Here is an 18,013-nt window from a genome sequence, read left to right on the forward strand (position 1 = left end):
ATATCCCTCCATGTGGAGTCTCTAGCCTCTATATAGGCCTCATACATATAATACCATGCATCATTACCATGGTTTCCTCATACCATCAACTAATACCATGGGCCCTTTACATTATTATTAACTACTTGTGGTCCCTTACATGACATGGGTTAAACACCTTATTTATTACTATGGCCCATCCCATTATTACATTATTACCTTGGGTACCTCCCTTGGTACCCCATATTATCCCCCCTAGGTATATAACATTCCACCCCCCTAAGCATGTTTCATCCCCGAAACATGGGAAGAACACAAATAATAAGATATACTCAAAAGAGTAGTCCACTGATACCATACACGTGCATCTAGCCATCCAAGAGAAAGGTGGACCCTCGATCTCGCTGGTGCCTCGCTCGCTTGAGATGGAAGTTGACCGTGGCAGCTCTTCTGTGTTGATGTGTAGTAGGTGGATCTTCTCTCCTTTCTATCCGTCATGTGACTACTTGGTTTCCATCTTGATGGTTGTCTTGCGGGGTGATGTGGGTGATGATATGTTGAAGTTTTAACCCACGATGGCTTTTGCTTGACTTCACCCTGCTGTGGTGCCTGTTGTGGTGTCTTCTTTTTCAATATGACTTCAACCACTGAGCCCTCCTCTGATGTATCATCACCTGTAACCTTTTCTTCTGTAGCCTCTGTTTGTGTTCGATTGTCGATCATCAAAGGCTCATCATCTGATATGTCAGTCCCTTGAACATCTTCTGCTTCAGCCTCCATGTACTCTACCTGTTTATTGATGGAAATATCCTGTAACGTAATTTTCTTCTTTTTATACCAGAGCTTCAGGAATTTCTTCTGCACATTAATATTGATAGTACCCATCGATTCCATCCATGGGTATCCCAAAACAACATCCATATTATCCATCTCTGAAGTATAAAAATCACCATGCAACACATACTTATCCATAGAAATCTTCAAATCCTTATATTCGTGAACATCCTCATCATCCACCTGTGTGTTTTCAATGTGTTTTGCTGAAAATTGCAATTTTTTTACCAAATTAATATTGATAAAATTATGCCTGTAACTAGGATTTATAGAAACAATGATCTTCTCCTTTTGAATCAATCCATGAACATGTAATAAGGATAAACTGGTAGGAAATAGCCCCACATGTTTCTCCTTATCTTGTTTTCTGGCATGAGACCATCTGTCTAAAAGTAATTTTTCAAATTCTTCATCGGGCAGGTTGGAACACTTCTTTTGGTTAAGTAATCCCCACCATGTGGCTGCCTCATCTTCAAAATTACCCACTACCAACCATTTCCAATTGTTTTTCCATTACCTCTTGTATTCTTTTATGTATTCTTCAATAGTAGGACCATTATCTTTTCCTGTAAAACATAGAACTGCCATGAAGAGGGTTTTGAAAAAATTTACTTGGCTAAATTTTGAAATTGTTTACAGTTTAGTCAATATTGCTCAGAATCCCTATTATAACCTGTTTTTAGAAATGGAACAATCATTCTGCATCTGCCCATGTGGTAGAAATCTTGATCCAGGCACTTGGAATTTCAGATCTGTGCTGCTACTCTCCCGCCATCACCAAAATTTCTGCAAAAAAGAGATGATTTTAAATCAGCGATATCTCTCTCATCCGGACTCCGATTCGACTGATTTTTTTTTTTTGAAGTTGGGTATTTTTTCCCAAAGAATCCAGATCTGCAATTAGATTTTGCAGATCTTGTACCAGGACGTCTAGATATGTGCCGCAAAATTGTTGCCCTGAAAATTGGCTACAACCCCACTGATTTTTAGATCAGTGATATCTCCTTCATCCGGACTCCGATTCAACTGAATTTTTTTTTTTTTGAATTCGACTATTTTTGCACAGAATCCAGATCTGTAATTATATTTTACAGATGTTGCACCAAAATGTACACATCTGACCTGCAAAGTCGCCGCCCCCGAAACCTTGCAAAAAAAAAAAAAACTCCACTTTTGTGCCCAAGAAAGAGCTCTGATACCACTTGTTGTAGCTCTGATACCAATTTTTATAGATCTGATCCAAAAGATATATGAAAATAGAAATAACCCAAGAAATAGAAATGATTCTTTATTATCAAACCCTTAAGGTAGGGCAACACCATACATTCACTCCTTAAGGAAGGAGAACACTCCACAAGCCATATGCTTGTTCATACAATAATACTTCTCTTCATATCCCTCCATGTGGAGTCTCTAGCCTCTATATAGGCCTCATACATACAATACCATGAATCATTACCATGGTTTCCTCATACCATCAACTAATACCATGGGCCCTCCGTCCATGTGGGAGGGTGGTGGAGTAAAACTTGAGCTTTGATGGCTTCTTTAAGACCACTGATAAAACATTCCATGTAGAACTCATCTGAGAGACTCTGAGTGCGGAAGGCTAAGGCTTCAAAAGCGGTGATATATTCATCCACTTTACCCGTCTATCGGAGCTTAGTGAGACGTCCCAAAAAGGAGTCTCCCTGTTCAAAGCGATCTCGAAGAGCTTTGGAAAAGTGGCCCCAACTCTGAAAAGGTCCATTGCGACGTTGATGCCATTCCGCCCATTGCCATCGTTCATTGTCCAAGTACATGGTCCCCACCATAAGCTTAGTCCAATCATCTACGAGACGATTCAATTTGAAATAATGGTCCATTTGTGCTAGCCATGCGGACGTGTGAGAATCGTCAAATTTCTGCATATCCAACTTGGGAGGTCACTCACTGGGTGGTGAATGGGTGTGCCAGATGTGAGGAGAGTGGCTAGACTCACCCTCATGGTGTTCATGGCCATTATACGGTTCCTCGAGAGCTGGCTCCTTGCCCTTATCGAGTGCTTGCCGTACCTGGTTAGTTAGTCCGCTAATCATATTTTTGAGGTCGTTCATATCTGCTTCAATTTTTTCTAGCCTTTCATTGGCCATCGCTTGAGCTCTAATTTCTACCATACACCAACTTGATGAAAAATTGGGACCGCCAGAAAATTTTTTTTTCTAATAAATTGAATGGTACCACCGTGCTCAGCTCATCGTCCTGATGCTGATGAGCTAGATCACAAATAAGCGCTTCGGAAGATCTCAAATTTTTTTTTTTTTTTTTTTTTTTGTGGAAAACTCCTAACGGAGTTTTACTCCTTCTTGATCAATACTGCAGTCGCCAAATCCTCAAAATGTTAATGCCGCCAAAAGTCCTGCGAAAGGTATATCCAGGTACAGGAACCCTTCACAACTACTCCGATCTGGTGGATCTGAGAGATCTGAATGGTGGAACAACTGCTGCTGCTGATCTGATGGAGCTGCGGGACTGATGTCTGCTGCTGCTGCACTTGCTGATTTGGAATAGATGATGTGTGATCCCCCGATAGAAAGGGAACTATAGTCTTGAGGAGTGTCAGGTGCTACAGATCACAATATACATAAGGGTCTGACAGTAGTACTCGGCCCAATGTTTCAGGTCTCTAACTAAGGAGGATCGACCGTACCCTTAGCCGTACAACCTGACTACCCTATCGTACGGGCGAGTAATCTCTCCGAGTGCTGTTCTCGGTGTACTGTAGCCACAAGACGGCCGAAGGTTTATCTATGGCGAGGTTTCAAGGGAGCTAGGGGGCTTCCTATATACCCAGAGGGTACGTGGAAGACAGTCCGTGCGCGGTTCTGTCTAATGTGCTACTACTCGAAGGGGTACCCACATGGGTTACAAGGGAGTCCAACAGACGTGACCACCTCTTGTATTTCCTGTGTGCATGCCTCCCCAAATCCGCAGGTTTATGCACTTAACGACAGATCCCGTGGTTTAAAGACGTCGGAACACGTCTCTAGCCAAAAAAAATTTTTGCTAAAAATTGGAGATCCCACCGAGCCCTAGAAAGTGCTCTGATACCACTTGTTATGCTCGTAACCTGCAAAGTAATACCCAAACACAAAATATGCGAAGAAAAGATACCTAGAACATAGAATATCAATGATTTTATTATTCAGAGAGAAATGTTCACAGGCCTCTTCGAGGGGGCAACCTCCAATAGAGCAGAGCTCGATTACAAAAACAAGACACGATGCTCCTCGCAGGGAGTCTCTATCCTTTATATATGACTCATACATGCAATACCACGGGCCAATACCGTGGGTTTTATTAATACCATCTATCTAATACTACCGCCCATTTGCAACTAACTGTGGTCCTGTCATTAATTGCGGGTTAACCACTTACAAATATTAATATGGGCTTTATTGACTCTTGACTATGACGTGATCCCATGACATAAATAAGGGGGTTAGGGTGGGACCCTAACAGTTTATCTCCCCAATCTTACCTAAACTATGCATTGTATAGTCTCAAGGCTTAAGCTTCATCCTAATCTCTTGAACCACAAAATTACACTATCACTTGGGCTTCTCTCTCCTCTTGAACTACGTAATAGGCTAATCTAGTGTCCATTCCCTTAGCCTGTCACCCTGAGCTCCCAGACTACAAAGTTTTCTTCATGAGCCCAACTTGAACTGCGCACTGCGTAGTCTCAAGGCTCAAGCTCACCCCTGGTTGCCTGAACCACACAATTTCACAGCTACTAAGCCTCTTCCCCATATTGTCGTTTGGTTCTAGCTCATTTAGAGTATCAATATGCACCATATTCAATTAGGGGTTTATCAGACTAATATCGTATTGTCATGAGTGGATTATAGACATAGGTACTCCATCATACTATGGAAATATGATGAAGAAGGAGATGAATAAGGAGGACATGATATAAGACATATATGGAGCTTAAAAAAATAAGATGATCATCAAGAGAGAAGATGAAGGAACACCAAACTCTTACAGAAGATCAAGATTAAGATCACATGGAAGACTCCTCATCTTCAATTCATAAGGAGGAGGAAGAATAAGAACATGTACCATCTTTTCAAGAAGACATAAATAAAGAAGCAGCAAGAAGGACAGATAGGCACTATCACATCATCATGCAGTTCATGTCATCAGTACCATGTCATGTCTTGTCACAAGTCATCATATTCCACATCATTATTGTGGATTATGTAATTACCAATTCGAAATGTATTGTAAAGTGGAAGTCCAAAGGACACATTCAGAATATGAAGAGTCATGTAAGATCGAAAATTCATAGGAATTCAAACAATCATTAGGGTATTCAAAAAGTCATAAGGAAGGTGAAGAACTCTTGGTTATATATACACCCTCATTATATGAGCAAAGGAATTTTTACCTTGGCTCCTCCCAAAACACATTAGAGAGACCAATCAGTTCCTTTGAGGATCAAGGAGTAGCTCCAATGCTCCACTATTGGAGCTAGTGATGTTCATTGTATACATGTGTCTTAGAACTTTTACTTTATATAAGAAGCCTCATGGGCCATCATGTTCTTCATGCATGGATTATGTATCTTTGTAATATTATTCTGTGAATGTTTGTAATTCATGTTTTGTTTCATCTGTTAGTGTTAAATTTCTTGGAAGGTGTACCAAAAACACTTCTCTTAAGTCACTAGCTGACAAGTGACCCTAACAAAAATTTGATGGTTGCTTGTGATTCATATTTGCAATAAAAATGGAAAACCTACAACAAAAAGTATATACGATCCAAAATAGAAAGAAATAGTAAAAATATCCAATGTAATAACCCAAATGGAAGACTTTAATTAAATAAATATTTTATTAAAAACACATGGTGAAGGAGACCTACAAATGGATCTGTAAGTACCCCTCCATGGGATGGGTCCTTTGATGTCCTTGATGCTTCAAAAAATGACCACCTCTCTCAATATGTGAAAAACCCAGACAAAATGTGGAGAATCTGAATGGGAGTTGAAAGAAAAAGACGATAATGGTGATGATTATTATGATCATGGTGAAGAATGAATGCAAAACCCTCCTATTTATAACAAAGTATTGAGTTAATCTCGAAAATGGAGAATAATAAAATAATATTAACCAAATCAAGATCTAACCGGTTGGAGTACTTTATTATATTTATTAGAGACAGAAAATATATTTAAAATGGTTAAATATATTTATTTAGAAATAATTAACAAATAAAATGATTTATTAATTATTTCACGAGAATTAAGAATGGTGTGAAATTGAAATAATTATTAAATAGTTATTTAACAATTATTCCAATAACAAAAATAAGGAAAAGTAAATAAATAGTGATTTATTTAATAATTCCTAAGAAATTTTGTCAAATGTGACAAGGAACAATTATTTAAATAATGATTTAATAATTATTCCTAGAGAAAATTAAATAAATAATGATTTATCTAATTATTCTCATGGGTTTTTCTATTTAAATTATAAAATAATTTAATAAAAGTGGTTTACTAAATTATTTTCCACAGTGAAAGTGATTTTATGATGGTAAAATTAATCCTACATTGTGTATTTTGATCCACCTAGTTAGAAATGGCTAGGTGATCATTTTTTGGTGATAACATATTCCCCCCCACACTATGAGTGTTAGGAGCAAATCATATGACTAAAATACGTTGTAGGTTACACTTCCGTGAGACACCAAAAGGGGAGTCAAATAGAGAGAGAAAGAACTAAAGAAATTCAAGGACGGAAAAATAATGGATGGGTCGAGACCTACTAAACTGTTAGAAGTCTCCATTTATGTGGGAGTACATGATCTCAAATGATGTGGGCGAGGCATACCCATGCCTTCCGAGATAACTGTATACAAATCATAATGGTGAGCCCAACAATGTGGGACTGAGATACAAAGTACATGATACATTGGAATCAATGGGCTAGAGAATAATACAATGGATCCCATATATGTAATGCACCTAGAAAAACATAGGCCATGACTGAATATAATAACATCTGAGTAAATGAGACATAATTTTCCTCAAGCTGACATGGTGAGGGGGAATCACAACCAAAAAATTCGTGTTGAACAAGAAAGGGCTCTGAAGATATGAATGGAGCATCTGAAGGAGGCATGCATGTTGTGGGTGCTGCAAGCAGCAGAAACCGAACCCATCACATCTGTGGAATTGCATATAAGGCTAGATCGAAATTTGTGGTCATCCGTGAATGTGGGTGGCTACCTGAAGGGCCAACCCCTCATGAGGTCTAAAACATCTCTCACACACAGACCCTAGAATCACTAGGACAATCATCTTGATCATCGAACAGTGAAGTGTACGAATCAATCATGAGATAAGGAGTTGATGTCAAGCACATGAGAAACAACCAAGTCAAAGGGAAATAATGAGTCCCTTTACTTGATCTTGTTATCCCCCACAATATCGCAGGCTGAGAGGAACCGACAGAGGTAACCACAGACCAAGATTTCAATTTGGTAGCTAGCCCTACCAAACCAAAGAGGGCTCTCTCTATGAGATCATAGCTAAATAATTCAATGGAATATGAAAGGATTTTAGCCTAGATATGCTAGGCTCAGCTAATTTTTGAAAGTTTAGGGTTTTGATGCTGAACAAGGGATGAAAACTAGGTAACTAGGTCAAAGTATCAAAAGGGTAACAATAGAAAAGATATAAAGGAGAAAGGTAGCAATAGTTTGTGATGGATTAGGGTTTGTCAGTGTATTGTAGTATTCCAAAGAAATAAGAGGTCTTAATGAGCATATATATCATGAATTCATTAAGAAAGAAAGAAAATAACATATACTGATAATCCCATCAAAACATAGCTTTATGAAAATAATTTTGCTTATAAATTTAGGAAAAACCACTGAAGAAACCGACGAATGGAAAGAGAAGATGAATATATTTCATATGAAACTATAATAGAGAAAAAACAAGATCACAAACTCACTGCACATGAATTCCTAGATAATAGTTGCAACTATTCTTTTGATTTCCTAAAAATGTTGAAGCACAAGTTACAAGAGTTCTCTCCTCCAATGTCCAACCTCACTCTCTGACTAAGAAAGTGATACATATAAACCAAAATAAACAGTTTCCCCACCCTCACAGCTCAAATCCATGAGTGGTGGAACAACTTCCAAGAATATCTCAACCAACAAGTGAGAGTGAGAAGGTTGAATACAAACTCTTCTTTTAGACTTTGATTTGCAGTTTTCCTCATTAGTGAGGGCTAAGTTAACATAAAAACAATGTATTAAACTAATTTATTCATAATTACATCATCAAGACATCTAAATAGTAAAATTACATCATTAAGTCGAAATCTGCTGAAGAAATGTTGAGGAAAAGTTGCCACAGAGATACGCGAAGTGCCATCAGAAATATACGTAGCACCTGGCTTGTAGGGGGATTTTGGAGGCCTTCCCATGCTCCAAATTTAGAGCTTGATAGCTCATTGGAAAGATATCAATCTCTAGTTGTAATTTAAATCTTAAATAAAGTTTTTTTGGACACTCTATTCGGGAGAAAATTTTATTTTCCCAAGACTACTCTGATATGTGCAGTGCCTGCTTCAAAACAATGGCAGAAAGTGACTTTTTGACCAATTTTTTGACATTTTCTCTCAATCTATGTATTGAGAAGTTTGAAAATGTGGATATCTAAGATGAATAGTCCATTTTATATCTAATGGTGGTGATTTTTGGCAAAATGATCCCTGAGGAAAAAGCGCAGCACCTAGGCGATGCACATATAGCTATTTCTGAGTTTCAAAATAGGCTAAAAGTCACCAAAACATTTTGAGTTTACTACAAAAGTAGAGCTCAAAGATGAAGGGAGATGTATCTAACCATAAGGATTTTTGGAAAACTGAGAGAAATTTTTTTATTTGGTATGTTAGAAAGAAAAACCTCCTCTCGTTTTCAAAAATAGTGTCCCATTTGTTCAGAATCGAAGTTTGAAGTTGGTCACTTAAAATTGGAAAAGCGCAGTGACATCAGGGATATGCGCAATCCCTATATTTGAGAGTAATTTTGAGGGCCTTCCCCTACTCCCAATTCATATCTTGATAGTTCATTGGAAATATGTGGATGACTGGTTATCATTTAACTCATCCATAAATTCATTTGGATAATCCATGACAGAGAAAAATGCATTTTCCCAAGACTACTCCCAGAAGTTGAGCAACTCTCCTGTATCAATTATATTTTAGGAATTTATCCAATATCATAAAAATTGTGCATAAACTTAAGGAGGTTTGTGTTCCTTGGTATATTATTGACGAAAACCTCTTTCACTTTTCTAAAATTCATCTTCATTTGGTCAAAAACATACTTTGAAACAAAATTATCCCTATGTGCAGCAAATGATTTGTCTCTTGGAATGATTTCTTGAGAAATGGTGAAGGAATTATCTCTTGTGTTGAATTTGGCTCATATATACTGATTGGACCTCATTTGTGCCTCTTTTTTCATATGATTTAGACTACATGGCAAAACCTAGCTCTTTGGCAAAGAAATTAGGGTTTTAGTTATAGGGAAAAGCAGGGGATTTGGGACAGTCTTGTAGATGGAGGGGAACGAAGGGGTTAAGGGTTGTCTAAATTATTTATCAAATTTTTGGGTTGTAGGGATGGATTTTAGGGAGCGTGGGGAGGTGGAATTTCTTGAAAAGAGTGAGGGAAAGGTGTGAAAAAGTTCAAAGCACAGTGCTAGCCTAGAAATTTGCAAAAATGCAACATTGAGTTAGGGTTTAGGGAAAATGAGGGGAAATGAAGGGAATGGGTATGGGAAATTGTTGGGAGGGGTATATAAGGTATTTTTGGGGGTTATGGAACATATAAACTAGGATTTTTCTCACTGCAATGAAGCAAAATCATTTGGAGACCAAAAGCACAACGAAACCCTAGGATCGGGATTTTCAATAAGCTCTCCAAAATGAAGGATGCATAAGAGGTGAAAGATGTTTACTTACTTTCCAAGGAGATGCTTAAACTTGTGAACGTTGAAATGAAACCCTTTTGATGATTTGAATGGTCCTTTGTAGCTTGAAAGTTGGTTTTTTCTTTGGTAGTGGCATGACATCATATGTCCTTTTGAGAAATGATGAGACGAGGTATTGTACTGCAGCATTGTATTATTTGAAATAAAACATTACCTTTACCTTTATTTTTCTTTCCCTAAGCTTCTAACTCCATTTATCCACTGACTCACATGATGGACATGTTTTTGTTTTGACATATGGTATCATGACCACACATGGAGTGAAACCCTAGACCATGGCCTAAAATGAGGATTTTAACCATTTCATGACCCAAGACATTTAAATGAAGATATGATACCTCGAAGAAGACAATGGCCAAGATGAGTGATGAAGACGATGAGTAAGTGAAGGTAGCAGCAGTGACCTAAACACAACATCCAGTGACCAAATTTTATTTTGAAACCTAATGAAATGATAAAATTTGACCTCGAGATCCTAACAAACCTTGTAAGAGCATATTTGATCACTGGTGACTGACATGAATGGCAGGCACTAACATTGGCTCCTGCTGGAGATGGCAGCTCCTTGGAGACCTTAGGAACGTCATAGACTAGGTAGCCTTATTCATTGGGAATGGAGTCAAAAATAAAAAGAACAAACTCAAAACTGAAAATTTACTGACTAAATGAACTGACTTGACTATAAAAAGCATACTGACTAAACTTACTTATGGCAGCAAACCATCGAGATTTGAGGGCTTCAAATCATGATGATAACCACCCACCTGCTAAAGATATATATACAATCATGTGAAATGATCCCTCCAGTGTAACCAATCCAGCAAATGGCTACTTATTTGAATCATGCTCATACTTTCCTTGAGCATGCAGAAAAAACAAAATATTAACCACTCCAAGAGTCCACTGAACATATTCTCATGATCCATAAATACAAGAAAATTCATCTTCCTTGATCGTTCCAACAGATTTTCAATAGGGTCTATAATAATCTGGAACATTACCATATCTTGAAAGTCATAAGAAATACATGCACACTCTTCATTTTCTGAATTTGGAGGAAGATCATCATGTGCAAGAGGCTCTGAAACAAACTCTTCTTTATCACTGCTCTCCTCTTCGTAATATTCTTGCAATGTTTATTATTATTCCTTGCCATAATGACATGCTTGAAACCTTCACACATGCCAATTCAAAATTATTGTTTGCACGAATCTGCCCTTGAAATAGTGCTTCAAAAAATGGATGAGCTGGAGAGACATATGAGTGGTGAATGTCTAGAGATCCTTGTTCGTACATTACATCAGAAACCTCATCTTGGTCTTCACAAACCTAATCTTGAAATAAAAACTCAGAGAAAGAACAATCTGAAGAAACAATTGAATGACTATATTCATACCTCTCATCCAAAAGACAGGGTTTTGGATGCTCATGGAAAACTTTAAATGCAGCAACCACTTCAATTATATTTGATTCCTCACATGCTTCGACAGGAAGAATATCAATCTGACTGTCACAAGAATCAAGGACTATAACTTCTTGTTCACTATTTCCTTGAAAAAGTAGATGATCATTGTCATAAGATGGTTCACTAATTAAGTTTTCTGTACATGCAATTTCAGAATTCTAACTTAGACCAAGTTCTTCTTGACTGTTAGGATGCAGATCTATTTCATCTTCAAGCAAAGAAGGAGTTGATGTGTGTTGTGAATGATCCTTTGTATCAAAGCAACTAATCTCTGTTATTTTCTATTGGGAAGAATATTCATAAGGGGCCTCTATGATCTCATAATCATACATTCTTCATCACCAAAATTCTCTTCAAGGTATTGAATGAATTTTTCATAGGATTCACAACAATTGTTGAACAAAAAGAATGAATGATGAGATTTTCCATAAAACTCAAAGAATGTTGTGTGGAATTCTTTAAGAGAGAATAAGCTACCTGACTTCAATCCTTCATACCATGATCTTGTTTTTCCTTCTAGGGTATCCATAAACATTTTCATCAAACAATCCTCATGAAACCTAATCTCGAGCTTATGTATATGCCAATGAAATTTTATTATATTTAGAATAGCCTCATACTCATTTCCATCTATGAATTTGGGAAGATTAGTTTGCCAATCTATGCAAGGAATACAATTCAGAAAACCAGGAATGTGAGCACAATTCATAGGAGCATACTTTCAAGTAGATGAATCCATTTTGAAAATAGTTAGTTCACCAAGAAGTTCTTCCAACTACTAGTTTTTGAACAGTGGAGTCACCATGAGAATTCTAAACCTTGGGATTCTTCAACACTGGAGTCGTCAGGTGAAATATGCACAACCTTTCTTGTGTTTGATTACTATTCACCATTAGAAATCATATTTTATTCTTTTCATTATTTCCTAGGGAAGATATGATATTTTTTTCCCTGGTAACAACACCAAAATGTTACCCCTTACAATGTCCTATGCTGAGAGGAATAGACGAAGGTAACCACAGACCAAGCTTTCAGTTTGGTAGCTAGCCCTACCAAACCAGAGAGGGCTCTCTCTATGAGATCACAGCCAAAGAAGTCAATGGAATATGTAAGTATTTTAGGCTAGATATGCTAGACTCAGCTAAGTTTTGAAATTTTAGGGTTTTGATGTTGAACAAGGGATGAAAACCAGGTAACTAGGTCAAAGTATCAAAAGGGTAACAACAACAAAGATATAAAGGAGAAAGGTAGCAACAGTTTTGTGAGGGCTTAGGTTTCGTTAGTGTAGTGTAGTATTCAGAAGAAATAAGAGGTCTTAATGAGCATATATATCATGAATTCATTAAGCAAGAAAGAAAATAACATATAATGATAATCCCATCAAAACAGAGCTTTATGAAAAGAATTATGCTTATAAACTTAGGAAAAAACACTTTAGAAATTGATGAATGGAAAGAGAAGATTAATATCTTTCATATGAAACTATAACAAAGAAAAGACAAGATCAAAAACTCACTGCACACGAATTCCTAGATAACAGTTGCAGCTGTTCTTTTGATTTCCTGAAATTGTTGAAGCACAAGTTACAAGAGTTCTCTCCTCAAATGTCCAACCTCACTCTCTGACTGATAAATTGATACATATAGACAAAAATTTATAGTTTCCCCACCCTAAGAGGTTGAATCCATGAGTGATGGAATAGTTACCAAGAATATCTCAACCAACAAGTGAGAGTGAGAAGGTTGAATACAAACTCTTCTTTTAGACTTTGATTTGAGTTTTTCATCATTAATGAGGCCTAAGTTAACATAAAAACAAATTATTAAACTAATTTATCCATAATTACATCATCAAGACATCAAAATAGTAAAATTACATCATTAAGTCAAAAAATTTTGAAGAAATGATGAGGAAAAGCTGTCACAGTGATATGCACAGTGCCATTAGACATATGTGTAGCACTTGGATTGTAGGGGAATTTGGAGTCGTTCCCATGCTCTAAATTTAGAGATTGGTAGATCATTGGAAATATTTGGATATCTAGTTGTCATTTGAATCTTCAAGAAAGTGATTTGGACACTCTAGAAGGGAGAAAATTTTATTTTCCCAAGACGACTCTGATATGCACAACGCCTACTTCAAAACAGTGGCAGAAAGTGACTTTTTGACCCCTTTTTGACATTTTCTCTCAATTTGTCTACTAAAAAGTTTGAAAAAGTGGATAGCTGAGATGCATAGGCCATTATCTATCCAATGGTGGTGATTTTTTGGCAAAAGGATTCCTAAGGAAAAATCACAACACCTAGGTGATGTGCATATAGTTGTTTCTGAGTTTCAAAACAGGCTAAAAGTCACCAAAACATTCTGAGTTTTCTACAACAATAGGGCTCAACAATGAAGTGATATATACGTAACCATAATGATTCTAGGAAAAATGAGAGATGTTTTTGTTATTGATGATTTTAGGAAGAAAAAAACCCTCCCATTTTCAAAAATAGTTTTGCATTCGTTCAAAATCGAACTTTGAAGTTGATCACTTAATTGGAAAATCACATCGTCATCAGGGATATGCACAACGCCTAGATTTGAGAGGACTTTTGAGGGCCTTCCCCTTCTACAAATTCATATTTTGATAGGTAATTGGAAATTTTTTAATTTATATTTATCATTTGACACATCAATAAAGTCATTTTGACACTCCATGACAGGGAAAAATTCATTTTCCCAAGAATACTCCCAGAAGTGGAGCAACTCTCTTGTAGCAATTATATTTTGTGAATTTACCCAGATCATAACACCTATGTATAAACTGAAGTATTTTTGTGTTCCTTGTTACAAAAACCTTTTTCACTTTTGTAAAAGTCATATTCAATTGGTCGGAAACATACTTTGAAGCAAAATTATCCCTATGTGCAGCAAATGATTTGTATCTTGGAATGATTTCTTGAGAAATGGTGAAGACACTATCTCTTGTGTTGAATTTGGATCATATCTACTTATATGACCTCCTTTGTTCCTCTTTTGTTCATATTATTCATACTCCATGGCAAAACCTAGCTCTATGGCAGAGAAATTAGGGTTTTAGATGTAGGGAAAAACAGGGGATTTTGGACGGTCTTGTATATGGAGGGGTTGAAGCAGTTAAGGGCTATCTAAATTCTTGGGGAAATTTTAGGTGGTAGGGATAGATGTTAGGGAGTGTATGGAGGTGGAATTTCTTGAAAAGAGTGAGGGAAAGGTGTGAAAAAGTCCAAAATACAGTCCTAGCCTAGAAATTTGCAAAAACGCAACATTGAGCTAGGGTTTAGGGAAAATGGGGGGAAATATAGGGAATGGGTATGGGAAATGGTTGGGAGGGGAATATAAGGTACGTGTGGGGGTTATGGAACATAAAAACTAGGATGTTTCTCACTGCCATGAAGAAAACGTATTTGGAGACCAAAAGCACAACGAAACCCTAGGAGAGGGATTTTCATTGAGTTCTTCAAAATGAAGGATGCATAAGAAGTGCCATATGTTTAATTACTTTCCAAGGACATGCTTAAAACTATGAGCACTGAAATGAAACCCTTTTGATGCTTTGAATGGTCCTTTGTAGCTTGAAAGTTGATTTTTTCTTTGGTAGTGGCATGACATCATATGTCCTTTTAAGAAATGATGAGGTGAGGTAGTGTACTGCAGCATTGTCTTATTTGAAATAAAATATTACCTTTACCTTTATTTTTCTTTCCCTAAGATGCTAACTCCCTTTATCCACTGACCCACATGATGGACATGATTTTGTTTTGGCATATGGTATCATGATGACACATGGAGTGAAACCCTAAACCATGACCTAAAATGAGGATTTTAACCATTTCATGACCGAAGACATTTAAATGAAGATATGATACCTTGAAGAAGAAAATGACCAAGATGAGTGATGAATACCATGATTAAGTGAAGGGAGCAGCAGTGACCTAGTGCTACAAATCCATTTGGGCACATCAAATCCCAACATCTAGATCAATGTTTGAGGGCTCATCAAACCCTAATTTCAGTTGCTGCATGCCCTAAACAAGTCACCCCTTTGAGTGCCTTCTTCCCAAACAGTTTCATGACTTGAAGACATTCAGAAATAGCCTCTAGAGGGACTAGCGCAGGTAAGCCCTTATGAAGGTGCACTGCAGAGCAGTTAAGTCCACTGCCAGGGTGCTCTGCAGAGCACTTAGGCTTCCTTTCACCTGAGTTGGGTCAGTATAAGAGAAATTCACATAGGGTTTGGGGAATATTCTTATCTTTTGAAGTCATGTAGAAGTTTCCCTCTCACTTATCAACTCCTATTAGCTCAAAAATGGATGAGGAATGAGTTAAGGTGCATCCTATCCTCTCATCCCTTCCTCCATGGAACTAATTCTAAGTATGGAAGTCCATTCAATGCCACCATTAATGACAAAACCTCCTTCGTATTCCTCTAAATTGACCACTCATCTAAGTGATCAATGGCTGGACTATTTGAATTTTAAGGAGATAATGTTGCTATGATATTTGGCTTTGAAGCAAGTATTGTTATGCTACAAGTTTGTCATGCTTTTGATGTGATGTGGATGGGATCCAAGCTGAAGGAATGGCTTTGAATCAGACACCAATGGTTGTAATTCCTTCTTTTATCTAATAAAGTGTTTGAACCTTTTTCCCATATGTTTGTATTGTTTCATAATGCTTATGTGTGTGAATTATATCTGATTCCTTTCACTTATATTCAATAGATCATATGCTTTGATCATTTTTTGTCTTCTGTTGTGTTTACAGGGTACTTCTCAAGTGGATTAAGTATGAGAAGGAGCGACAGAATCGATACAAGGGAGATGAGGGGAAAGCGGAACTACAGGTAGGCCTTCTATCTTCTAATCTTATCTATTTCTTACAGGAAAAGTCTAAAACACTTTAAACTATTGTTCTAGATGCAGCTACTTATCTAGGGAATTGGTATTTATCCGTAGATACTAAATTCTCCAAAACAAATTGGCGACTCCACTGGGGAAGAATCCTATTTCCTAGTAGCTTATCCACCTCCTAAGACATCCTTGTAGATATCATTTGTGTTCATAGATTGTAATTCAACTGTTTACATTGAAAAATTGGTCAAAATTGTGTCAAGTTGCCTCTTGAAATGGCTTACTGTCACCAGCGCAGGCTTGTGAGGGACACAGTGCACTGAAGAGCACCCCTGGCTTAGGAACAGTGCTCTGAAGTGCACTGTCTCCCACTCTGGGTTGCGCTGATCCTTCTAGGATCAGTTTCCCACCTTTGGAAAGAGCTTTTTTTCCAAATTTTCTCAGTTTGATTGTTTTTTGATTGATCAATGAATGCTATGTCTCAAAAAATGAGTTGTTATCTCCTGGTCTAGCCTAATTTTGATTGGATTGATTAATATTTCTTCATGTTTTCTTTGTCATTATCAATCAATAGTCAAAGTTAGGATATAATTGATTTATCTTCATTTGAAAGAAAGTGTTGTAAAGTCTTCTCTTCCTTCAAATTAGAATTTTCGTAAAAGTCTTCGTTCTTATGAAATATTGATTCATTGTATGTGCATATTTCATTTTGTTCATATTCACATTAAGGAAATCAAAAAGAAATACATGCATTTTGCATTGAAAAAGTTTGTGTGTGCTCATAGGGATAGTGTAAGGAAATTTCATTTAAATTGTGCTCATTTCTCTTTGATCAAAAGAAATTGGATTGCTTTATCCCTAAGTAGCTAGAATTTTCATCGTTAAATTGAATGGAAAGAATGCTTATCATGATAGTTGCATTCCTAGGAATTTCATAATACATCACATGGTGAACTTGAAAGGAAAATTCCTAAGCAAGATCAACTTAAAATTAACATCAATTTACCTAATGGAGCATTGTCATTAACGAGAACATTTAGTGGTTCTAGGCTAGAGACATGTTCCGACGTCGTAAAATAAAGCAACTATCACTAACTTGTCTGCAATACATCCCGAGTGTGATACCTCATTCCATGTACATGAGTATATTGTATCTCATACACGTACCTTCGGGTATATAGAGTGGTGTTATAGTACGTAAAGTTTATGGGAATGCTCTCACTGTGCGGTTTTGCATTAGACAACACTTATACGGATTGGGCCTCCATGTACCTTTGGGTATATATGGGAGGACAACTCTAGGTTACTATCCATCCTTAAGTAACTAAGTCGGCCGCCTTGTATACTGTGATACACCGAACACACCATTCGGGGAGATTGCATGCCCATACTTCTTGGTTTGCCAAGAGGTATTCTGTAGTTCACAATTGCTTGGTAAAGCTTTTGCCTAGTATACCCCTTTTTTGTTTATTTCTTTTTTGATAATAAAATTAATCAGCAATCATGGAGGAACATCAACCCTTACCCCATCTTTCGTGGAGAACAGTGAGAAAACCACCTTTTCCACCTGAAGCAACACATATTCAGACAAAGTGGTCTAGCTTAACTGAGTCTAGTACATCAAGAACTCCTAGTTCTTCATCTAAATTATCTAAAACATCTATTTCGGTAAGTACTCCAACTCCAGTTACTCCAACTATTTCTGGTACATTTGTTCCTGAAGAAGAAGTTTCACAATTACTTGAGGACATTAGCACTGATCCTAGTGAAACAGTAACCGAAGTTGTTCAAAAACAAG

The sequence above is a fragment of the Pinus tabuliformis genome, chromosome X (genome assembly GCF_031772625.1).
Source record: "Pinus tabuliformis cultivar Carrire ecotype Pingquan chromosome X, CPIR1, whole genome shotgun sequence".
Taxonomy (NCBI): Eukaryota; Viridiplantae; Streptophyta; class Pinopsida; order Pinales; family Pinaceae; genus Pinus; species Pinus tabuliformis.